This window comes from Triticum urartu, chromosome 5, assembly GCF_003073215.2.
Source record: "Triticum urartu cultivar G1812 chromosome 5, Tu2.1, whole genome shotgun sequence".
Lineage (NCBI taxonomy): Eukaryota > Viridiplantae > Streptophyta > Magnoliopsida > Poales > Poaceae > Triticum > Triticum urartu.
This window is the reverse complement of record NC_053026.1, coordinates 206,433,896-206,458,637: the sequence shown is the minus strand read 5'-3', so window position 1 is coordinate 206,458,637 and position 24,742 is coordinate 206,433,896.

Below are 24,742 nucleotides of genomic sequence, written 5' to 3'. Positions count from 1 at the left end.
GTACTACGTTAGGGCAACCCTAGCTCTACCCATCATCATGTTATGCCTTGTGATGCATTGTTTGCTCTGTATTTACTGTTTCTTCCCCCTCTTCTCTCCGGTAGACCCCGAGACCGATGATGCCGCTGTGATCAACTACGTCACCGACGACCCCTCCTTCTTGTCTGAGCAACCATGCAAGCAAACCCCCCTTAAGCATTCCGATACCGCCTATTTCTTTCCCTCTCATACTTACATTAGAACTGCTACTGCTTTCTGTATGATCCTACTCTGATGCATAGCCTGTTGTTGTTACCTGCTTTTATACCTTAGCTGCTTATCCTAAACTGCTTAGCATAGGTTGGTTAGAGATCCATCAGTGACCCCACCTTGTCCTAGTTGCCCCGCTTTATGCTCGAGGACTCGATCAACGTGATCGACGTCCAGGCCCCAACACCGCACATCACCCCCTAGTTGTACAACTTTGCAGAGTTACCATCGAGTGCCGAGGGTAGAACCTCTTACATCACTCCTGATGAGATCTCTGTAGTGTAGCTATACGATCGAGGTCATCGAGGATGATTTCCTCCTTAACCACTTCCGTTACGGATCTGTCGTGCAACTCACCTAATGTGAACCTCGAGGGTGGATCCTCTTACATTCACCTTGATGATAACATTGAGTGGAATTCACTGGGGGTGATCCCTCGGGTTTTCCCCTTGGTGTTAGACACTTAGTTACTATGGTTGCTATGACTTTGCACTGAGCCATGTTACTAAAGACGGGTCGGCCCTGAGAGGTACCCGCGCGAGCTTAATACCGAGTGATTTGGAGTCGGGTTGACCTGGAACGTGCCCACGAGATACTTACGAGGCGTGGTCGGGCATTCTTAGCCCTTGCCGCAAGTACTCGAGATGGGGCGACGGGGTCACATTGATCGTGAGTCTCTGCTTGTTACCGCGTGCTCCTCATCCACTACAATTTGGATATTTGATCCGAGTGGCCTCTGGCCTGATAGCACTAACCATCACGTGGGCATAGTATGGGCGTTATGCGTCATATACATGAGCCGAAGCTTAATAGACGTTAGTGACTGAACGGCGCGTGCCGGGTTGGACTGTGTAAGCTCCTACCTTGTTGAAGGTGGTAGCTAGGTCTGCTCACCGGCCGCCCACGCAACATGCAGGAGTTCCTGGGGCGATGGCCCATGACCCCTGGGCGCATAGGTTTAGTCCGGCGTGCTGGCCTCTCTATTAAGCCTAGGTCGGGTTGCGGTGTATTGTTTGGCCGAGGCTGGGCATGACCCAGGAAAGTGTGTCCGGCCAGAGGTAATCGAGCATGGTGGGTAAGTTGGTGCACCCCTGCAGGGAAGAAAACATTTATCGATAGCCTGTCCTATGGTAACGGACACTTGGAGTTGTATCTCGATCGATACAACTAGAACTGGATACTTGAGATGAGGAATGTATATGAGAAATGGATGGTGATGAGGAATTGATTGTGATGAGAAATGGATAGTATGGCTCTGGGAATGCTTTCTCGCAGGTAGTCGAGAAAGGATCTCTGGCCGAGGTTGATAACACTACCTACTTTACATTATGTTGATCTGTACTCTTCTATATGCTGCAAGATGCTTGAAGATGCTAGTCTTTGATAGGCTAGGCTTTCCCATTCTCATCTAGCATTCTGCAGTTTAGTCCACAGATACAACCCATTCATTTGATACAGATGCATACTTAGTTTAGATCTGATGTAAGTCTTGCGTGTACTTTGGATGAGTACTCATGACTGCTTTGCTATATCTTTTCCCCCATATACCCGATTGTTGCGACCAGATGACGGATCCCAGGAGCCAGACGACACCACTGATGACTACTGCTACCCCGAGGGTGCCTACTACTACGTGATGGCTGCTGACGACTTGGAGTAGTTAGGAGGCTCCCAGGCAGGAGGCCTTGCCTTTTCAATCAATGTTGCTTTTATGCTAGCCTTCTTAAGGCAAACTTGTTTAATTTATGTCCGTACTTAGATATTGTTGCTTCCGCTGACTCTTGTGTATTCGAGCTTATGTATTCGAGCCCTCGAGGCCCCTGGCTTGTAATATAAAGCTTGTATTATTTTAATTTGTGTCTAGAGTTGTGTTGTGATATCTTCCCGTGAGTCCTTGATCTTGATCGTACACATTTGCGTGTATGATTAGTGTACGATTGAATCGGGGGCGTCACATAGCGCGCTGCCCCAAAATTTCGTGTCCTCTATAGTGGAGATGTTGTTTGCACATATATATTGACTCATGCCAGGAATGCCCTCCTATTATTGGCTGTCAGACACGTACGTTACGGCATGCCACGCGGAAAAAACAAGGAGATTAAGTCTTATAGTTGCCTCATTTTCTAGAATTTACAACCAAATGGGATTCCCCAGATCGTAGAGCATGTGCGGAATGCAATGTTTCTCCTTACCAGGTGGACTAATGTTTATACTCACCATAATCTCTTGGATTTCCTTCCAAAGGAGTGCCAATGGGTTAAGAAACTAGTTTAAAAAGCAGGGGCAAATCATGTTCTTTGACTTTCAGGGGCAAAAACTCCTACACCGGGGCCAAATTTGAGGGTCCTTTGGGCCTCCAGCGCAAGACGGAAGTATTTTCTAGCTTCCCACACTCGTCGTGAGCATTTTCAGTACTTGTGGGTCCAGAACAGACTCCCAATGACAAAGTTATGACCGTTTTGGTGAACACTAATCCTTCATATGGCAGTCCTTGAAAGAACTTCACTTTCTCATGACGCGTACTGACACGCTGCCTAAAAATTTTGTGTCCTCCATAGTGGAGATACTGTTTCCGCATATATATTGACCGATGTCATGAATGCCCTCCTATTATTAGCTGTCACACACGTACATTACGGCTTGCCACATGGCAAAAACAAGGAGAATAAGGCTTATAGTCGCCTTGCTTTTCTTGAATTTACAACGAAATGGGATTTCCCGGATCATAGAGCATGTGTAGAATGCAATGTATGTCCTTACCAGGCGGACTAATGTTTATACTCACCATAATCTCTCGGATTTACTTCCAAAGGAGTGTCAATGGGTTCAGAAACTAGTTTGAAAAGCAATGGCAAATGATGTTCTTTGACTTTCAAGGTCAAAAATTCGTACTTAGGGGCCGAATTTGAGGGTCCTCCAGGCCTTCTGCGCAAGCTAGAAGTATTTTCTATATTCCCACGCTCGTCGCGAGCATTGAAAATACTATAGGGTCCGAAATGGACTCCGAATGACAAAGCTATGACGGTTTTAGTGAACACCGGTCCTTCATATGGCAGTCCTCGAAAGAACATCATTTTCTCATGACACGTTCTGGGGCGCTGCCCCAAAATTCTGTGTCCTCCATAGTGAAGATATTGTTTCCACATATATATTGACTCATGCCAGGAATGCCCTCCTATTATTGGTTGTCACACACGTACATTACCGCATGCCACAAGGCAAAAACAAAGGGGAAAATGATGTCCACCAGGCTTCCTGCGCAAGCCAGAAGTATTTGCTAGCTTCCCACGCTCGTCGCGAGCATTTTCAGTACTTATGTGTCCAGAACAGACTCTGAATGACAAAGTTATGACAGTTTTGGTGAACACCGATCCTTCATATGGTAGTCCTTGAAAGAACTTCACTTTCTTGTGTCGTGTACTGGCGCGCTGCCCAAAAATTTTGTGTCCTCCATAGTGGAGATATTGTTTCCGCATATATATTGACAAATGTCAGGAATGCCCTCCTATTATTAGCAGTCACACACGTACATTATGGCTTGCCAGACGGCAAAAAAAGGAGAATAAGGCTTATAGTCGCCATGCTATTCTTGAATTTGCAACGAAATGGGATTCCCAGGATCATAGAGCATGTGTAGAATGCAACATTTGTCATTACCAGATGGACTAATGTTTATACTCACCATAACCACTCGGATTTCCTTCCAAAGGAGTGCCAATCGGTTTAGAAACTTGTCTAAAAAGCAACGGCAAATGATGTTATTTGACTTTTACGGTCAAAAATTCCCGCTTAGGGGCCGAATTTGAGGGTCCTCTGGGCCTTTTGCGCAAGCCGAAAGTGTTTTCTAGATTCCCACGCTCGTTGCAAGCATTTCGAATACTATTGGGTCCAAAATGCACTCCGAATGACAAAGTTATGACCGTTTTAGTGAACACTGGTCCTTCGTATGTTCTCGTGATGCGTTGTGGCATGCCGCCCCAAAATTATGTGTCCTCCATAGTGGAGATATTGTTTCCACATATATACTGACCGATGCCAGGAATGCCCTCCAATTATTTCTTGTCACACACGTACGTTACAGCATGCCACACAGAGAAACAAGGAGAATAAGGCTTATTATCGCATTATTTTTCCTTAATTTACAACCAAATGGGATTCCCTGTATCATAGAGCATGTGAAGAATGCAACGTTTGTCCTTACCAGGCGGGCTAATGTTTGTACTCACCATAATCTCATGGATTTCCTTCAAAAGGAGTGCCAATGGGTTCAGAAACTTGTTTGAAAAGAAGCGACAAATGATGTTCTTTGACTTTCAGGGGAAAAAAGTCCTACTTAGGGGACGAATTTGCGGGTCCTCTATAACGCCCTCGATGCGGCTATATCTCCTACGTGTCGAAGCATGACTTAGAGGCATAACCGCATTGAAAGCAATGTCGCAAGTGAGGTAATCTTCACACAACCCATGTAATACATAAGGGAAAGAGATACATAGTTGGCTTACAATCGCCACTTCACACAAATAAATGAATAAAGAATTGCATCAACTAGATACAAACAAGGTCCGACTATGGAACCCAAAATAAAAGAAGACTACCCCAAATGCTACACAGATCCCCAATCGACCCCAACTGGGCTCCACTACTGATCAACTAGAACGAAACAACACAAAGGACAAGATCTTCATCGAGCTCCTCCTTGAGCTTGGTTGCATCATCTACACGATATCATCGGCACCTGCAAGCTGGTTTTGGAAGTATCTGTGAGTCACGGGGACTCAGCAATCTCACACCCTCGCGATCAAGACTATTTAAGCTTATGGGTAAAGTAAGGGTATGAGATGGAGCTGCAGAAAGCGACTAGCATATTTGGTGGCTAACATTTATGCAAAAGAGAGCGAGAAGAGAAGGCAAAGCACGGTCGAGAAACTATGATCAAGAAGTGATCCTAGAACAACCTACGTCAAGCATAACTCCAACACCGTGTTCACTTCTCGGACTCCGCCGGAAAGAGACCATCACGGTTACACACGCGGTTGATGTATTTTAATTAAGGTCAACTTCGGGTTTTCTACAACTGGAAATTAACAAATTCCCATTTGCCCATAACCACGGGCACGGCTTTCGAAAGTTCAAATCCCTGCAGGGGTGTCCCAACTTAGCCCATGACAAGCTCTCACGGTCAACGAAGGATATTCCTTCTAGCGGGAAGACTCGATCAGACTCGGAATCCCGGTTACAAGACATTTCGACAATGGTAAAACAAGTCCAGCAACACCGCCTGAATGTGCCGACAAATCCCGATAGGAGCTGCACATATCTCGTTCTCAGGGCACACTCAGATTGTCCAAACTTCTGGTAGGCCAGCCCAGAGTTGCCCCTTGTGGCCACCGGTGGCTGACAGTTTGGACCAACACTCAGAGGAGCACTGGCCCGGGGGGTTAAAATAATGATGACCCTTGAGTCTGCAGAACCCAAGGGAAAGAAAAGGCTTGGTGGCAAATGGTAAAACCAAGGTTGGCCATTGTTGGAGGAGTTTTATTCAAGGCGAACTATCAAGGGGTTCCCATTATAACCCAACCGCGTAAGGAACGCAAAATCTGGGAACATAACACCGATATGACGGAAACTAGGGCGGCAAGAGTGGAACAAAACACCAGGCATAAGGCCGAGCCTTCCACCCTTTACCAAGTATATAGATGCATTAATTAAATAATAGATATTGTGATATCCCAACAAGTAAACATGTTCCAACAAGGAACAACATCTCCATGTTCCAACAAGGAACAAACTTCAATCTTCACCTGCAACTAACAACGCTATAAGAGGGGCTGAGCAAAGCGGTAACATAGCCAAACAACGGTTTGCTAGGACAAGGTGGGTTAGAGGCTTGGTTCAACAATATGGGAGGCATGATAAGCAAGTGGTAGGTATCGCAGCATAGGCATAGCAACAGAGCGAGCAACTAGCAAGCAAAGATAGAAGTGATTTCGAGGGTATGATCATCTTGCCTGAAATCCCGCAAGGAAGAAGAACGAGTCCAGGAAGAAGACAAACGGACGTAGTCTAACGGGTCCTCACAAACGCGACGTTATCGGAACTAACCCGAAGAAGCAACACCAGAAAGAAAGAAAACAACATAGTAAACAACCACCACATAATCATGGTATGATGCACAATCAAGTATGATGCATGTCCGATTTAATGAAGCATGGCATGGAAAAATGCACAAACAATCCTACAAATTAAGTGGAGCTCAACATGCAACTCCATTGCATATTGATGAAACACCACATTCAAGTTATTTAGTTCGATCTTGTTTATGTACTCAACAATATTAAATGTTGTTAAGAATGTCAAGAGGTGAAACATAACAAAACTATACCATCTAAACAATTTAAATGGGGCCGGATATAACAAACAACACACCCGGTAAATCCCCATATGCATTAGTAATTTAATGTAAACAACAATTTTAAACATTCTTGATGTTGTTATCATGATGTGGATGACATGAACAAGTTTATGCAATTTTTATGAACATGTTAACAAGAGCATATTATGAAGCATTTGTCATTGTGGTAGAAAGAAAGGGGTGCCACGACGACGATAACGAAAACGGTGCCACGGCAACGTTCCGGTTCCGACAACTCATTGAGACGTCAGTGCAAAAGAAAGTGTGGCGGGAGCGTGCAAAGGATGGTGGGGTGATCCCGGTTACCGGGTGTCCCATGAGACGACGGTATGGCAACGGGGAACATGCAAGACACATGTCGGGCATGGTGCAAATGTGAGCATTTCATACAACACAAGCAATAATTCTCGAACGATTGTCTCGGGGTTATTGTCACGACCGGTTTTCCAATAAAAATGTTTATTGAGAAACCGACCTTTTGAGTCCAGTATGAGGAAAATCCTCCTTACTGGTAGACAAAATCTTGATACAATAAGCCAGTAGCATATAATATATTACAAGGTCGAGCTAAGGCTGCTCAACAAATTATTACAAGCACGCCAATAATTATACATAATGGCAGATATGACACAGTGGTGTGGTGGCATACTACTGACTCGAGATAAAAGTGGTGGTGGAATATCACAGTGGAGAGTGGATAACATGACTCCTAAACTGGCAGCTCATCGAGCGTCGAGGTGAGGCTCGATGAATTTATTCGGGTAGCGGAAGCGGATATAATAAAGTAACCAAATCCAGGATCACTCAAGACTGACTGGGACTGCTCTAGGCGTTGGACTCGCTATCGAACTCTTCATCCATGAGATCGCCTTCATCAACATCTGGCCAAATCAACAAGCCAGGTGAGTACTTTGAAAGTACTCGCAAGACAGTTCGGACATAAGATATAACAAATGCATGCATGAATGCGTCATTAGTAATTGGTGTTGCACATTCAAATTAATAATTATTGGAACAACATGGTAAGTAAAAAAAGGAGTTGGGCGGTAGTCTTCCCGAAATCCCAACAAATTAATTCAAAAGCCGAACGGGTGTCTGGAGCGACGCCACGAAGGGTGAACAAATAAATAATCATGCCGCAGTCGGGCGTCTAAACGACACCACGAAAAGGGCTTATATTGAGAAGAAAATGACATGCGTGCCACAGTCGGACGTCGGAGCGACATCGCAGAAAGGGCTTATATCGCAGGTAAATAACAAGCGTGCCACAGTCGGACGTCTGAGCGACATCACAGAAAGGGCTTATAATGAAAACTAAATAACAGGCGTGCCACAATCGGACGTCTGAGCGACATCACATAAAGGGCTTATACTGAAAAGTAAATAACAAGGGTGCCACAGTCGGACGTCTGAGCGACATCACAGAAAGGGCTTATACTGAAAAGTAAATAACAAGCGTGCCACAGTCGGACGTCTGAGCGACATCACATAAAGGGCTTATATCAAAAGTAAAGGACAATTGTGCCACAGTCGGACATCTATGCGACATCGCAGAAAGGGCTTAAATTTCATTATTCATAACTGTTAAGCTCACAACGATATAATACTCGTAGGAAATATTCAACACATAATAATAAACGGGTTAGTCCATCCACAGGAATAAGCATTTAACCGGACTTAACACTCATGTGGTTCACCGGAGTTTCTTTCACTGAGACTGACACTGGACAAGATAAGTTGAACACAGTACTTGGACATGGATAAGATGATTCAAGGATTTTTGACTCTGCAGAGTTTGTACTAAATTTCCCACAGACAACGGATTTCCGTAGTCACGAAGGACTAGTTCCGTTTATGGTATTTCGGAAGAAACACATCTAACCAGTACACACCCATCCCACCTCATGATGCCAGGAATCACCCTATACCGTGTTCAAGAAAAACTTTGAGACGGGGAGATCACAATCTCGAATAGCATGGGATCAAATTTATATACGCGCGCTCTAAGGGGTGCCCCCCTCTCGGTCCCAACCGGAAACACCCATGCTACCTGACCGGTTGACTGGCTTTAATCCAGGGCCATGGAACCATCATCACGGCCTCTCGATTTGGTGTGTACCAGGAAAGCGGTTTGCAACTTACTAATCCATATCACTTGCGGAAAACATGTGGTAGTACAGGAAGGGAAAACGGATGGGAACTGGACCGATTCATGTTGACACTGGAGTCAAATAGTCTGGCATAAGACTGGCATGCTACAACACTGCCATCTTACCCATTCTCATGCCAACACATGGCCATGCAAACTCACATCCAACAACTTATGGATTTTCGAAACTCACTTGCCTCAACTTTGCATGTAATATGACATTCATCGAAATGCTCATAAACATGTCATGAAACTACTTAATGCAAACATGCCAATGACACTCATCATATCAAAAGTTCAAACATGCTTGCCTGGTTCAGAGTAGTCGGAGCCTAGCTTGGTGAAGTTCGCGGTTCCGTCACCTCCTTCAGTATCTACGGTGTAAAGAAACATACGCGCTAAAGTAAATACCGTGAGGTGCACAAAAAAATATTCCAAATATTTTTCAAATAAATCTGATAAAAAACTAGACAAAAATTTAAAGAGGTCAGAAAAAGAATCAATCAAAGATCATTTTCTATTTAAAAGTAATAAAGGTTTTAGTCCAGGGACTCATCTGTGATGAAACAGAAAGTTTCCAGGGGCCAACTTATAAAAACAGAAAAAGCTTCGTTTGAGAATACGCCGGCCCAGAGGGGAGATGTACTTTGGCAGAAGGCGCCTTCAAAAAACGTTACATTTAAAAGAAAAGAGAGACTGACGAGGGGGTCCCACCCGTCAGGTTTGAAATTTCAAACGGGGGGAGGAACAGAGCGCGTCGGCGCCCGAGAGCTGCGGTGGTCGCCGGCGGCGATCCACGGCGAGTTAGGAGGATCGGAGGGTACCTACGTGCTCAGTGTGTTCTTCCGCATCGGTGGGTGGTGGTGGTCGTCGTCGGCGAGCACCACGTCGACGGCGGTCCTTGCTCCGGCGGACGGCGGCTCGGGTGGAGTTGGATCTCGTCGGGGAGGGATGCGGAGGTCAAATTGAAGCTTGGGTTAGATCACTGGGTGCTCGAGGAGGCTACTGACGAGGTTTGGGTGCCGGGGATGGCCTCACCGGAGTGGATCAAGTTGGAGGCCGAGGCGGATCGGGGTGGCCGGAGTTGGGGAAGAAGGGCCCCTCGAGGCTCTTCCAGTGGCTGAGCGGGGTCTGGTGAGGTGGTGGAGATGTGCGGGGTCGAGAGCGAGCTCGGGGGCGCTATTTATAGCCGGCCCGAGGCGGTTGCCGTCAACGGGATAAGTCCGGCGAGTGATTACGGCGGTGCAGTGGCTGGACGGTTGGTTTAGGGCTTGAGCAACGTCTAGACCGAGCACTTACTCCATCCTGGTGCCTAACTCCGCAAGGCAGGGGCGGTTACGGCCTGTCCCCAACGGAACGGCCGTGCGGCACGTCGGCGGCAGAGAGCGCGGCCTGTGCGTGCCAGGCCACGGCGACAGTGCAGCGGGGTGTGCTGGCGTGCATGAGGCCACGCGGAGGGCAGGGGTGCATTGGGCGGTGCCGAATGGCGTTGCGAGCTGGCGCTGTATTCTGTTGGCCGCCACGAGTGGTGCTACCACCGCAGAAGCCGCCAACTCCGGCGATGCTCGCCGCCACCGACGCCTGGAACCAGCCAAGTGCGCGTGCGGCGCTCTGGACAGGGAGGAGGGGCCGTGCACAACGCGCCAGGCGCACAGTTGACAGGTGACCGAACACTGACGAAGAAATGACACTGAAATCTTCTGAAACTCTGAATTTTTCTGAAAGTGCATAGTATCAGTGCTGGCCAGGTGTTCGACAGAATGATTTTGGTATGTGGGAGGCTCTCCTTGAGCTGAATTTTGGTGGGGTGGCCTCTCAGTGCATCTGGGGGCTGCCTAAATTTTGGTGGAATTTTTGGAGAAGAGAAGATATGAATTTCATCAAATTCGACAAATCTGGTCCAAACTTGCAAAGGCTGAAATTTGAAAAATTCGAAAAGAAGAAGAGTGGATCTTGATGGTTCTAGGTTGTGGGTGCTAAGGACTATCCAGAGGAGTTGTTTTGAGATCAAAACTCAACGGCAATTAGGCACTTGCTTTGAAAATCACCTAGGCTCAAAATAAATGACAGAATTGATTTGGGAGATAAAATAAATGAAATAAAATCCAAAAAATGGTTTGGACTTGTTGGAACAGAAAGTTTTAATTGCCCCAAAATGGAGGGAGGGGTTTTGGGAGGTTTTATCACATGAGGCATGGTAAAACCATGGGTGGTTTCAAAATGAGAGAAGTCCCAAAACTCCTAGGGTTTCTTTTCGAAGAAATAAATAAATCCCTAGAATTTATTTGAGAAGGGAATAATCAGAAGGAAGTTTTCATAATTCAAACACCAGAGTTGAAGAAGATACAAAGTAAAAAAATCCTTGCCAAGGAAAATAAAAAGTTTTGAGAGAGAGGTTTTAGGAAGAATTTAAATGACCTTCTTAAAATCCAACAAGGTTTTTGCTGAAAACCAAATGAATTTTTTTGGAGTGTCACAACACCTACCCCCTTAGGAAAAATCTCGTCCCCGAGATTTCAGCTGATCCTCAAATAAGTGTGGATGTTCTGTCCGAAGAAAATCCTCTCTTTCCCAAGTTGCTTCACTCTCGGTGTGATTGCTCCACTGAACTCTGAAAAACTTGATGGTTTTCTGTCGGGTACTCCTTTCAGACTCCTCTAATATTTTTACTGGATGTTCCCGATAGGTGAGGTCTGGCTGTACGTCAATGTTCTCATGGGATACATGCTTTTCTGTGTTGCTTACGCACTTCCTCAATTGCGAGACGTGGAACACGTCGTGGACATCGGATAATTCTTCAGGTAAGTCTAGCTGGTAGGCTACAGTGCCCCTTCGTGCCACTATACAGAATGGTCCGATGAATCTTGGTGCTAGCTTTCCCTTAATCTTGAATCATTGCAGGCCCCTCATAGGTGATACTCGTAGGTATACAAATTCACCGGGTTCGAATCTGACCTCACGATGTTTCCGATCGTAATAACTCTTCTGTCGGCTTTGAGCGGTCTTGAGTCGGTCCCTGATTAGCTTGACCTTTTCCTCGGCTTCTTTGAGCATGTCTGGGCCGAAGATACGGCTGTCTCCGGTTTCTGGCCAATTTAGCAGGGTACGACATCTCCGTCCGTATAGGGCTTCAAAAGGTGCCATTTGCAGGCTGGCCTGCTAACTGTTGTTGTATGCGAACTCGGCATATGGCAGGCTTTCTTCCCAACTGGTCCCATAGGTGAGGACACATGCTCTTAGCATGTCTTCTAGAATTTGGTTTACGCGTTCAGCCTGTCCATCAGTTTGGGGATGGTAGGCTGTACTGAAGGCCAGTTGAGTTCCCAGAGCCTGTTGTAAATGATCCCAGAATCTCGAGACGAACTGAGTGCCTCTGTCGGATATTATAGTCTTCGGGACTCCATGCAGACAAACTATACGGGAGAGATAAATCCTGGCAAGCCTCTGAGTGGTGTAGGTTGTCTTTACTGGAATGAAATGTGCCACCTTGGTTAATCTATCGGTGATGACCCATATGGCATCATTCCCGTGTCTTGACCGAGGTAGTCCGACAATGAAATCCCTCCCTATTTCATCCCATTTCCACTCAGGTATTTTGTTTGGTTGCAGTAGTCCGGCTGGTCTTTGATGCTCAGCTTTTATGCGTTGACAAGAATCGCAACATGCAATGAAAGTGGCTATATCCCTCTTCATACCGTGCCACCAAAATCTTTCCTGGATATCCTTATACATTTTGGTTCCTCCAGGGTGGATCGAATATGGAGCGGTGTGGGCTTCAGCTAGAATCTGCTGCTTGAGGTCCTCTATATTTGGCACGCAGAGTCTGTCTCCGTACCATAATGTTCCCTCATCGTCTATGAAGAATTCCGAGGCCTTGCCCATTCTCACCTTTCTTTTTATGCCTTCGATGCTGAGGTGCCCATGCTGAGTTTCTTTAATTCTTTCCACAAGGTTGGGTTGCACTTCCAAATTTGTTATGGTGCCTTCTGCGACCATCATTAAGTTGAGTTTGGCAAATTCTTGTTGGAATTCAGGTCTCAAGCCTTGTAGACTGTTGTCGTCCGAGCTGGGGTTCTGACTAAGAGCATCTGCCACTACATTTGCTTTTCCTGGATGATAGTGGATACCCACATCATAATCTTTTACCAATTCCAACCAGCGTCGTTGCCGTAAATTGAGTTCCGGCTGTGTGAAAATATACTTGAGAATTTTATGGTCAGTATATATTTCACAACGATTTCCAAGTAAGAAGTGCCTCCATTCCTTGAGTGCATGAATGACTGCTGCCAATTCTAAGTCATGAGTGGGATAATTTTCTTCATGCTTGCGAAGTTGCCTCGACGCGTATGCAACAACTTTGCCTTCTTGCATCAATACACATCCGAGACCCCTTCGGGATGCGTCACAATACACTTCAAATTTTTTGTGTATGTCAGGCACAATTAGTACTGGTGCTGTCGTTAATTTCCTCTTTAGTTCTTGGAAACTTTTCTCGCAAACTTCCGTCCATTCAAACTTCTTGTCTTTCTTGAGTAACTACGTCATTGGCTTGGCTATGGTGGAGAATCCTTCAATAAATCTCCGGTAGTATCCTGCCATTCCCAAGAAACTTCGTACATCCGTTACGCTGGCTGGTGGTTTCCAGCCAAGTACGGCCTTGACTTTTTCCGGGTCTACGGCAATACCTTCTTGGGTCAGTATGTGGCTCAGAAACCCAACTTGTTTTAGCCAAAATTCACACTTGCTGAACTTGGCGTACAATTGATGTTTCCTGAGTTGTCCTAGCACAATTCTGAGATGTTCCGCGTGCTCTTCTGGTGTCTTGGAGTATATCAGAATATCGTCGATGAATACCACAACAAACTTGTCCATAAACTTCATAAATACTTTGTTCATGAGGTGAACAAAATATGTGGGGGCGTTCGTTAGTCCAAATGGCATTACTGTGAACTCATACAGTCCGTATCTGGAGGTGAAGGCTGTCTTGGGGATATCCTCTGTTCGTACTTTTAACTGATGGTATCCCGACCTTAAGTCAATCTTTGAGAATACCTTGGCCTGAGCAAGCTGATCAAATAAATCATTTATCCGTGGCATCGGGTATTTGTTCTTGATTGTGACCATGTTAAGTGCTCGATAGTCTATACACAATCTCAGTGTTCCATCCTTCTTTTTGGCAAATAAAATTGGTGAACCCCAAGGTGAGGAGCTGGCTTGAATATATCCTTTGTCCAGTAATTCTTTTATTTGCTCCTTCAATTCTACCAACTCGGATGGTGCCATTCTGTATGGTTTCTTGTATATGGGGGTGGTTCCGGGTGCTAGCTCAATGCTGAATTCTATCTCTCGGTCTGGTGGCATGCCTGGTAGTTCTTCGGGAAGTACGTCTGGAAATTCACACACTACTGGAACCTTGCTTAATTCAGAAACGTCCACCTTGTTCAATCTCGGTTGCCGGGATATTTTTCTCTCTTTGGCTGAAACTCTTATTGTCTTCCCGTGGTGGTGGGTGAGAATTACGGTCCGGTTGAAACAGTCAATAAAACCTTTGTTGGTGGTTAACCAATCCATCCCTAGGATGACATCCAGTCCTTTATTTTCCAATACAATAAGATTGGCATGAACTTCAATCCTTCAAACTCAATAACCACACCTTGGCAGTAACTCTGAGTAACTTGCTCAATCCCACGGGACTTGATGATCATGGATTTTTCCAAGGGAAACGTCGAAAAATTATTTTGCAAAGCAAAACTTTTCGAGATGAATGAGTGAGAAGCTCCAGAATCAAACAAAACCATGGCAGGTATTGTGTTGACAGGAAACGCACCGAGTACGATATCCGGGGCTTTCTGTGCTTCTTCTTTGGTCACGTGGTTCAGATGACCCTTCCTGTGGTTGTTATTGGGGTTGAAATTGTTTCTCTTGGGTGCTGAATTATTGCCACCGTTGTTCGGCTTTGGGGTCGAGTTCCTTGGCTTGGGGCACTGCTTGGCATAGTGCCCTTCTTCTCCACATGCGTAGCAAGTAACGCCTGGGCGATATGTGAACTCCTTGTCCCTTGCATGGAAATTCTTGATTGAGCGTGAGACGTTCGTCGTGGGTTTGTGTGTCCCACCTTTCTGAAAATCCATCTTGCTTCGGTGGTTGCGAGCAAGAGTAGTCTGGTCCGTTTTTCGCTTGCGGAAATCCTCCAAGCTGCGTCTCTCATTTTCCAAGGTAATGGCCTTATCCACTAGCGTTTTGAAATCTGAAAAAGTGTGCACAACCAGCTGGCATTTAAGCGTGGGCACCAGACCGTCTAGGAATTTCTCCATCTTCTTGCTTTTAGTCATACGCTCTTCGTTGGCGTAGCGAGACAATAGAGTAAACTGACCGTTGTATTCTGACACCGTCATGGCCCTTTGTTTGAGGTCATCGAACTCTCTCTTCTTGATCTTCATAAGACTTTTAGGAATGTGTGCCCCGCGAAAACCTTCCTTGAAATCCTCCCAGGTTATATCATTTTTGTTGGGGTGCATGTGCAGGAAATTCTCCCACCATGATGCAGCTGCTCCTGTGAGATAGTGCGGAGCATATAGTACTTTCTCGAGGTCTGAACATTGTGAAATAATTAATTTTCTTTCCATGTCTCGGAGCCAATCCTCGGCCTCAAGAGGTTTGTCAGTATGAGAAAATGTTTGGGGACGCGTCTTCTGTAGCTCAGATAACTTGGATTGCTGCTGATACTGTCCATGGTGATTTCTCATATTGATGACTTGGTTCATCATTTCCTGGTGTTGTTGCTGACTTTGCTCATAAAGGCGGCACATTTGGGAAAATGCTGTTTCACTGTCCTGTTGACTCGACTGTCCCTGTGTGAAATTGTTGCCCGGTTGAGTGCCATAATTTTCCTCTGGCGGAGTTGGCATGGAGCGCGTCCAAGGATGAGACATTTTTCACTCTGGGGATATATTTTGTAAAACTCATAAGAAAGGGAAAAGAGTCACAAAAATCAATAAATGCACAAAGATGGGAAATAAATCAAATGCTCCAGGATTACTCAAGATAAAAGATCGATTGCGCACGGAGAAGGACTGCTCATTACATATCTTACACGCAGGCGGTAATTATACACTACATCACTCAGGATATGCGTACATATTCCTGACATGTTATTTAGGCTAGTGCACTTCTCCCAGTTCCTACATGATGCGCAAACAAGCTACTCCTCACAACCTATGTACATATAAACATATCGTACAAAGCGGTACATCGCATGGCGACTAAGCGTACTCAGTCGGAGATGTTGACGATCTCCTTTGCCCTGCCGAGGGTGAGGCGCAGCGAGGCTGGGGACTCGACCTCCTCCTCACTAATAGGCTCCAGACGTGAAGTGCTACGCCGAGTAGATGGAGCGGGCGCCAGAGGTGGAGCAACACGAATTAGCTCTTATGCTAATAACCGATTAGCGATCGCACCTAGTGGCTTCCTACAGTCAGCTGGCTCTGGTACCAAGCTTGTCACGACCGGTTTTCCAATAAAAATGTTTATTGAGAAACCGACCTTTTGAGTCCAGTATGAGGAAAATCCTCCTTACTGGCAGACAAAATCTTGATACAATAAGCCAGTAGCATATAATATATTACAAGGTCGAGCTAAGGCTGCTCAACAAATTATTACAAGCACGCCAATAATTATACATAATGGCGGATATGACACAGTGGTGTGGTGGCATACTACTGACTCGAGATAAAAGTGGTGGTGGAATATCACAGTGGAGAGTGGATAACATGACTCCTAAACTGGCAGCTCATCGAGCGTCGAGGTGAGGCTCGATGAATTTATTCGGGTAGCGGAAGCGGATGTAATACAACAACCAAATCCAGGATCACTCGAGACTGACTGGGACTCCTCTAGGCGTTGGACTCGCTATCGAACTCTTCATCCATGAGATCGCCTTCGTCAACATCTGGCCAAATCAACAAGCCAGGTGAGTACTTTGAAAGTACTCGCAAGACAGTTCAGACATAAGATATAACAAATGCATGCATGAATGCGTCATTAGTAATTGGTGTTGCACATTCAAATTAATAATTATTGGAACAACATGGTAAGTAAAAAAAGGAGTCGGGCGGTAGTCTTTCCGAAATCCCAACAAATTAATTGAAAAGCCGAACGGGTGTCTGGAGCGATGCCTCGAAGGGTGAACAAATAAATAATCATGCCGCAGTCAGGCGTCTAAGCGACACCACGAAAAGGGCTTATATTGAGAAGAAAATGACATGCGTGCCACAGTCGGACGTCGGAGCGACATCGCAGAAAGGGCTTATATCGTAGGTAAATAACAAGCATGCCATAGTCGGACGTCTGAGCGACATCACAGAAAGGGCTTATAATGAAAAGTAAATAACAGGCGTGCCACAGTCGAACGTCTGAGCGACATCACATAAAGGGCTTATACTGAAAAGTAAATAACAAGCGTGCCACAGTCGGACGTCTGAGCGACATCACAGAAAGGGCTTATACTGAAAAGTAAATAACAAGCGTGCCACAGTCGGACGTCTGAGCGACATCACATAAAGGGCTTATATCAAAAGTAAAGGACAATTGTGCCACAGTCGGACGTCTATGCGACATCGCAGAAAGGGCTTAAATTTCATTATTCATAACTGTTAAGCTCACAACGATATAATACTCATAGGAAATATTCAACACATAATAATAAACGGGTTAGTCCATCCACAGGAATAAGCATTTAACCGGACTTAACACTCATGTGGTTCACTGGAGTTTCTGTCACTGAGACTGACACTGGACAAGATAAGTTGAACACAGTACTTGGACATGGATAAGATGATTCAAGGATTTTTGACTCTGCAGATTTGTACTAAATTTCCCACATCCAACGGATTTCCGTAGTCACGAAGGACTAGTTCCGTTTACGGTATTTCGGAAGAAACACATCTAACCAGTACACACCCATCCCACCTCACGATGCCAGGAATCACCCTAGACCGCGTTCAAGAAAAACTTTGAGACGGGGAGATCACAATCTCGAATAGCATGGGATCAAATTTATATACGCGCGCTCTAAGGGGTGCCCCCCTCTCGATCCCAACCGGAAACACCCATGCTCCCTGACCGGATGACTGGCTTTAATCCAGGGCCATGTAACCATCATCACGGCCTCTCGATTTGGTGTGTACCAGGAAAGCGGTTTGCAACTTACTAATCCATATCCCTTGCGGAAAACATGTGGTAGTACAGGAAGGGAAAACGGATGGGAACTGGACTGATTCATGTTGACACTGGAGTCAAATAGTCTGGCATAAGACTGGCATGCTACAACACTGCCATCTTACCCATTCTCATGCCAACACATGGCCATGCAAACTCACATCCAACAACTAATGGATTTTCGAAACTCACTTGCCTCAACTTTGCATGTAATATGACATTCATCGAAATGCTCATAAATATGTCATGAAACTACTTAATGCAAACATGCCAATGACACTCATCATATCAAAAGTTCAAACATGCTTGCCTGGTTCAGAGTAGTCGGAGCCTAGCTCGGTGAAGTTCGCGGTTCCGTCACCTCCTTCGGTATCTACGGTGTAAAGAAACATACGCGCTAACGTAAATACCGTGAGGTGTACAAAAAAATATTCCAAATATTTTTCGAATAAATTTGATAAAAAACTAGACAAAAATTTAAAGAGGGCAGAAAAAGAATCAATCAAAGATCATTTTTTGTTTAAAAGTTATAAAGGTTTTAGTACAGGGACTCATTTGTGATGAAACAGAAAGTTTCCAGGGGCCAACTTATAAAAACAGAAAACGCTTCGTTTGAGAATACGCCGGCCCAGAGGGGAGACATACTTTGGTAGAAGGCGCCTTCAGAAAACGTTTCGTTTAAAAGAAAAGAGAGACTGACGAGGGGGTCCCACCCGTCAGGTTTGAAATTTCAAACGGGGGGAGTAACAGAGCGCGTCGGTGCCAGAGAGCTGCGGTGGTCGCCGGCGTCGATCCACGGTGAGTTAGGAGGATCGGAAGGTACCTACGTGCTCAATGTGTTCTTCCGCGTCGGTGGGTGGTGGTTGTGGTCGTCGGCGAGCACCACGTCGACGGCGGTCCTTGCTCCGGCGGACGGCGGCTCGGGTGGAGTTGGATCTCGTCGGGGAGGGCTGCGGAGGTCAAATTGAAGCTTGGGTTAGATCACTGGGTGCTCGAGGAGGCTACTGGCGAGGTTTGGGCGCCGGGGATGGCCTCACCGGAGTGGATCAAGTTGGAGGCCGAGGAGGATCGGGGCGGCCGGACTTGGGGAAGAAGGGCCCCTCGAGGCTCTTCAAGTGGCTGAGCGGGGTCTAGTGAGGTGGTGGAGATGTGCGGGGTCGAGAGCGAGCTCGGGGGCGCTATTTATAGCCGGTCCCAGGCGGTTGCCGTGAACGGGATAAGTCCGGCGAGTGATTACGGCGGCGCAGTGGCTGGATGGTTGGTTTAGGGCTTGAGCAACGTTTAGACCGAGCACTTACTCCATCCTGGTGCCTAACTCCGCAAGGCAGGGGCGGTTACGGCCTGTCCCCAACGGAACGGCCGTGCGGCACGTCGGCGGCAGAGAGCGCGCCCTGTGCGTGCCAGGCCACGGCGACGGTGCAGCGGGGTGTGCTGGCGTGCATGAGGCCACGCGGAGGGCAGGGGTGCGTTGGGCGGCGCCGAACGGCGTTGCGAGCTGGCGCTGTATTCTGTTGGCCGCCACGGGTGGTGCTGCCACCGCAGAAGCCGCCAACTCCGGCGATGCTCGCCGCCACCGACACCTGGAACCAGCCAAGTGCGCGTGCGGCGCTCTGGACAGGGAGGAGGGGCCGTGCACAACGCGCCAGGCGCACAGTTGACAGGTGACCGAACACTGACGAAGAAACGACACTGAAATCTTCTGGAACTCTGAATTTTTCTGAAAGTGCATAGTAACAGTGTTGGCCAGGTGTTCGACAGAATGATTTTGGTATGTGGGAGGCTCTCCTTGAGCTGAATTTTGGTGGGGTGGCCTCTCAGTGCATCTGGGGGCTGCCTGAATTTTGGTGGAATTTTTGGAGAAGAGAAGATATGAATTTCATCAAATTCGACAAATCTGGTCCAAACTTGCAGAGGCTGAAATTTGAAAAATTCGAAAAGAAGAAGAGTGGATCTTGATGGTTCTAGGTTGTGGGTGCTAAGGACTATCCAGAGGAGTTGTTTTGAGATCAAAACTCAACGGCAATTAGGTACTTGCTTTGAAAATCACCTAGGCTCAAAATAAATGACAGAATTGATTTGGGAGATAAAATAAATGAAATAAAATCCAAAAAATGGTTTGGACTTGTTGGAACAAAAAGTTTTAATTGCCCCAAAATGGAGGGAGGGGTTTTGGGAGGTTTTATCACATGAGGCATGGTAAAACCATGGGTGGTTTCAAAATGAGAGAAGTCCCAAAACTCCTAGGGTTTCTTTTTGAAGAAATAAATAAATCCCAAGAATTTATTTGAGAAGGGAATAATCAGAAGGAAGTTTTCATAATTCAAACACCAAAGTTGAAGAAGATACAAAGTAAAAAAAATCCTTGCCAAGGAAAATAAAAAGTTTTGAGAGAGAGGTTTTAGGAAGAATTTAAATGACCTTCTTCAAATCCAACAAGGTTTTTGCTGAAAACCAAATGAAATTTTTTGGAGTGTCACAGTTATACCTTCCGAAAGGAGCATTCTCAGAGCGGTTCGAGTTCGTAGAGGAAGTATTGGAAGTAGACGTTCTCACGACGGTAGTGGAAGTAGTGGTACACAGGCCGTAGTCGTACACACTCCGTAGAGGATCGGGGTCGCGGCGAGGAAATTGACATCCACGGGGTCGACGGTAGGGGCACACACGTTCGGAGAGGAACTCGGTGTTTCGTTGCAGTGTAGGGGTACACATTTCGAAGGTGAACATGACGAATTTGAAACCCTTTGGGGTTGTCGTGGTACTTGGGGTCTTCGGACTCGCCGATCTCGTACACTCGTAGGGGTACTTGCGTTTGCAATTCCATCTCCAGGGTCGTCACGTGTTCGAACTTGACGGGGCATGGGTGTTGTGGTACTTGTCGCGTTCTGGAACCGGAGTGGTACTTGGCAATATCCGGGACGGTCTTGGCGATTCCGGAGATGCAGTATAAGTACTTGACGCATCATCGCGTAGTCATCCTCATGGTCCTTGGGGCATCGTTGCTAGTTGGACTTGCCGGTCTTGAAGGCGGCGGTGGTTCCAGGGTACTTGACAAATGCATGTGGTTGCACCCGAGTCTTCGTACACTTGACGGGTCCGGAAGAGGAACTTGGCGACCAAGGGTGTTGTAGTTGCAGTCTTCACATCAACGAGAATAGGCAGCGAAGGAGGAAGCTTGAGCAGGGAAGTGGAGCACAGCAGGCGGCCGGAGATGGCAGATCATTAGCAGGCAGAGGGCCGACGGGAGGAGGCAGGCGAGGTGGATGTCCATGGCAGCGGAAGGAGAGGCAAAAGGCTGGACCATGCAGCAGCAGGCGAGGGGCTCCGGGACGGCATGGAGGTTGAGGAAGAAGAGCTCGAGGTGGCGCTGGAGCATGGTGGCACGGCGGCCGGACGAAGCAGGGGGGCTCGATGGAGGTCGCAGGCGAGGTGCGGAAGTAGCACAGGAGACGAGGCGACGCTAGGCCTAGGCTTGGGCGGAGCTCCTCGGGCTGGACGCTGGCAAGGAGGAAGAACCGCGGAGCAAGGTCGCGAGGAACGCAGGGGTGCGCAGGCGTCAGGGCTCCTCCCTGCGAGAGCTCACGCCTCCTGCGAGCTGCAGCACAAGGAAGAAGGGAGAGGACCCTGGGCGCGGGTGAGGGGACGGACGGCGACCGGTGCAGCGCTACGACGACCGCAAGGGGCGGCGCTGGTCGAGGGGAAAAGAGAGGCCGACGCAGGGTTCTTGCGTGCGGGGTCGAACGAGAGGAGAGAGGAGATCGATGGGGATCGGGTCGAGGGGAGAGGGAGTCGGGCTGCTGGTCTCCCTCTGGCGGCGCGAGGGGAGAGATGGAGCGAAAGGGAACGGGCTAGGGTTAGCGCTAGGGTTGGTGGGTGCGGCTGGGCCTTGGGCCAGCGTAGGGGGTAGGGAGGCCCAGGCTGCTAGGCTAGGCTGAACTCCTTTCTCTCATTTCTAAAACATAAAAAAAACAAAGAAGAGAAGAAAAAGGAAGGAGGTGAAAGGGGAAGAAGTTGGACATGCGGATAATTTCCTTGGACTCACAAAAATGTGCGGAATTTAAATAAAATGGCAAGAGGGATTTTGGAGAACAATAGATTCGCACATGTTGAATTTAATTCAACATGTTTGGATTTTGAAACCCACTCGAAAGGACTCTAAAAGGGCTGAGATTTTTAGAGGAGCCTCGATAAAAGAGATGAGAAATATTAGCAAGGTTTGAAGGTCAAACTCGAAGAGGAATAGACATGGGAATTATTTTGCACGTGTGTTATGATGATTCCAAATTAATGGAATATTTAATAGAGCTCCCTAAAATATTGGGAGGATATGTTATATAGAGAAGTCACCATGTGTGTTCCCTCAATTTAAATAGATCAACAGATCTATGCAATTTATTTAGTTGAATTAAAAAAATGACATGATGGCATGATGACATGATGCAATGCACACGATGCAAAGACATGGCAACAACAGCGAATAACTGGAAGACACCTGGCACATCAGTCTCGGGGCATTACTACACTCCACCACTACGAGAGGATCTCGTCCCGAGATCTAGAATGGCACCGGAGGGACAAAGGAAGAGAAAGAGGAGAGGTAAAACTAAGTTTCTTCTTTGACAAACGAGTGAAACCACGAACCTTGCAAAGATTAAACCATATAAATAAAGAATGCAACGAAGAAGAACACAGTTGAAAGCACTCCGGTAGGGAAGAGGAGCAAGGAATTACAAATTCGGACAGAATTCGGTTGAAAAGAGATGAAAGACTTGATAAAAAATGAAAGAGCTTGAGCAAAGGGGCACAACACTCCGGTTAAAAGGATAAGCATGACAAGGAAAAGAACAAGGTTTGAAGAGAGCAGCAACACAATGCCTCCGGAACAAAAGTAAGAATGGAATGGGATGAATGAAGGGAAACAAGATCTCGAGGGAGCACGCTTACAACAAATGTTAGAACGGAGTTGTTGGAAAACCAACAACGAAAGGAATAATCTTGATATGGTCTTATGGAATACATCTCAAAATTATGAGGTGAAAACCTGCCACTCACGGGAAGAAGAATTGGATTGGAATGAACAAGGAGACGAGAAAGTATTTCACCGGGAGGATAAAGAAGAAGTTGGGTCCTTTATAAGCACCATGGATAGCAACAATCCTCAGGGAAGGCTTTTGGTGAAATATAACCCAAGATAATTCCAACGAAGAGGTTGATGGATTTAAAATATCTCATACTTGATAACTTGTGAATCATGAAAACATGAACTCAAATTATCAAGAATGACATAATACCACCTCCAATGATACAGAAGAAAGAATTGCACTCCAGATTGCAAGATGAAGAAACTTAAGCTCCTTAGACAAGAATCTTGATGAACACTTCGAGAAGGAAATAAATCCTTGATGAACCATCATGTATAGCCTCCATGAAGAAACTCCAGCAACAAAAGAATAAAAAGAAAGAGAAATTGAAAACACAAGGTGAATCCTTGCAATGATTTAGATGGATCTTCGTGATGATATAATGCGGAAAACATGGAACTCTAGAAAAGAAAAGATAAGCAAATGAACCCGAGAATTTGATGAGCCTCCGGAATACGGAATTAATCACTTGGATGAAATAGAATAAGGATTACATTATGCTTATCCTTCACCAATTAAACTGATGACGAGCAAACGGATTGCATACAACTTATTCTCAAAGAAAGGATTAGGATAGACACGGCGCCAACTTGAGAAGGTCTTCAACGAACCACTGTAAGAATTGAAACAACGAATAAATTGATATGATAAATGAAGGAAGAAGAATCTTGAGCGAACCACCTTCAGAATTGAAAAAGAACGATTAAAACATGAAGAAACACCGGGAAGGATTAGCAATTAAACGAAGATGCTTGAGAGAATTTAGATCCAAGAGAACGAAGAGATTACGAGCTGATTAGAGAATCCTTGATTTAGACACCGGTAAGATTGGAGGATCACAAATGAAAGCTGAGAATGAATAAACCTGAATTGATGGACTCGGGATAATCAAACTGAGGAGACTCCTGAGTTGCTTCGGATGGGTGAAAAGAATTCTCATGATCGAAAACAATTATGAGAGGATGGCAACAAGCTAGAATCACGAATCTTGAAGAGAATGGAGGAAGATTTAAGAGAAACTCTTCTTCGGTCTTCGAAATCTAAGAATGACAACGAGAAACACCACCATGAATCGTTGAGACACTCCAGAATGATTAAAAGAGGAGAGGTTGAGCCAAAGATGAAAAGAATTTGAAAGATCTTGGAGAAAAACATATGACAGATGATGAATCATTCTTACGTCAAACTTTAAAAAGAATTTGATGGTAGCTTCGAGAAAATAAGAAGAGTCAGGTAAGATCCTGGGGAAAGACCTGTGGGTTAGGACCCAATCAAAAGATACACCGTTGAACGATTACTTGAAAAGAGAGATTGCACCAGTTGAATTAAAAGGCTTAAATGATATAACACCCTCAAAAGAGTTTGAACGAAAGCAGAGTGGTAACATGAATCTTCAAAATATCTTGAGCACTCCGGAACAATTGAATAGCGAGAGGTCAATGATAAAGAATTGCACCGGCATGAGAAGGTATTTGAAACGAGGAAAAAGGGATATGAGATCAACACTGAAAGCTTGATTTGAAACCACCGGAGATGAAAAGAATGAAGAATGACAAACTTGAAGCTCCATTAGAATCT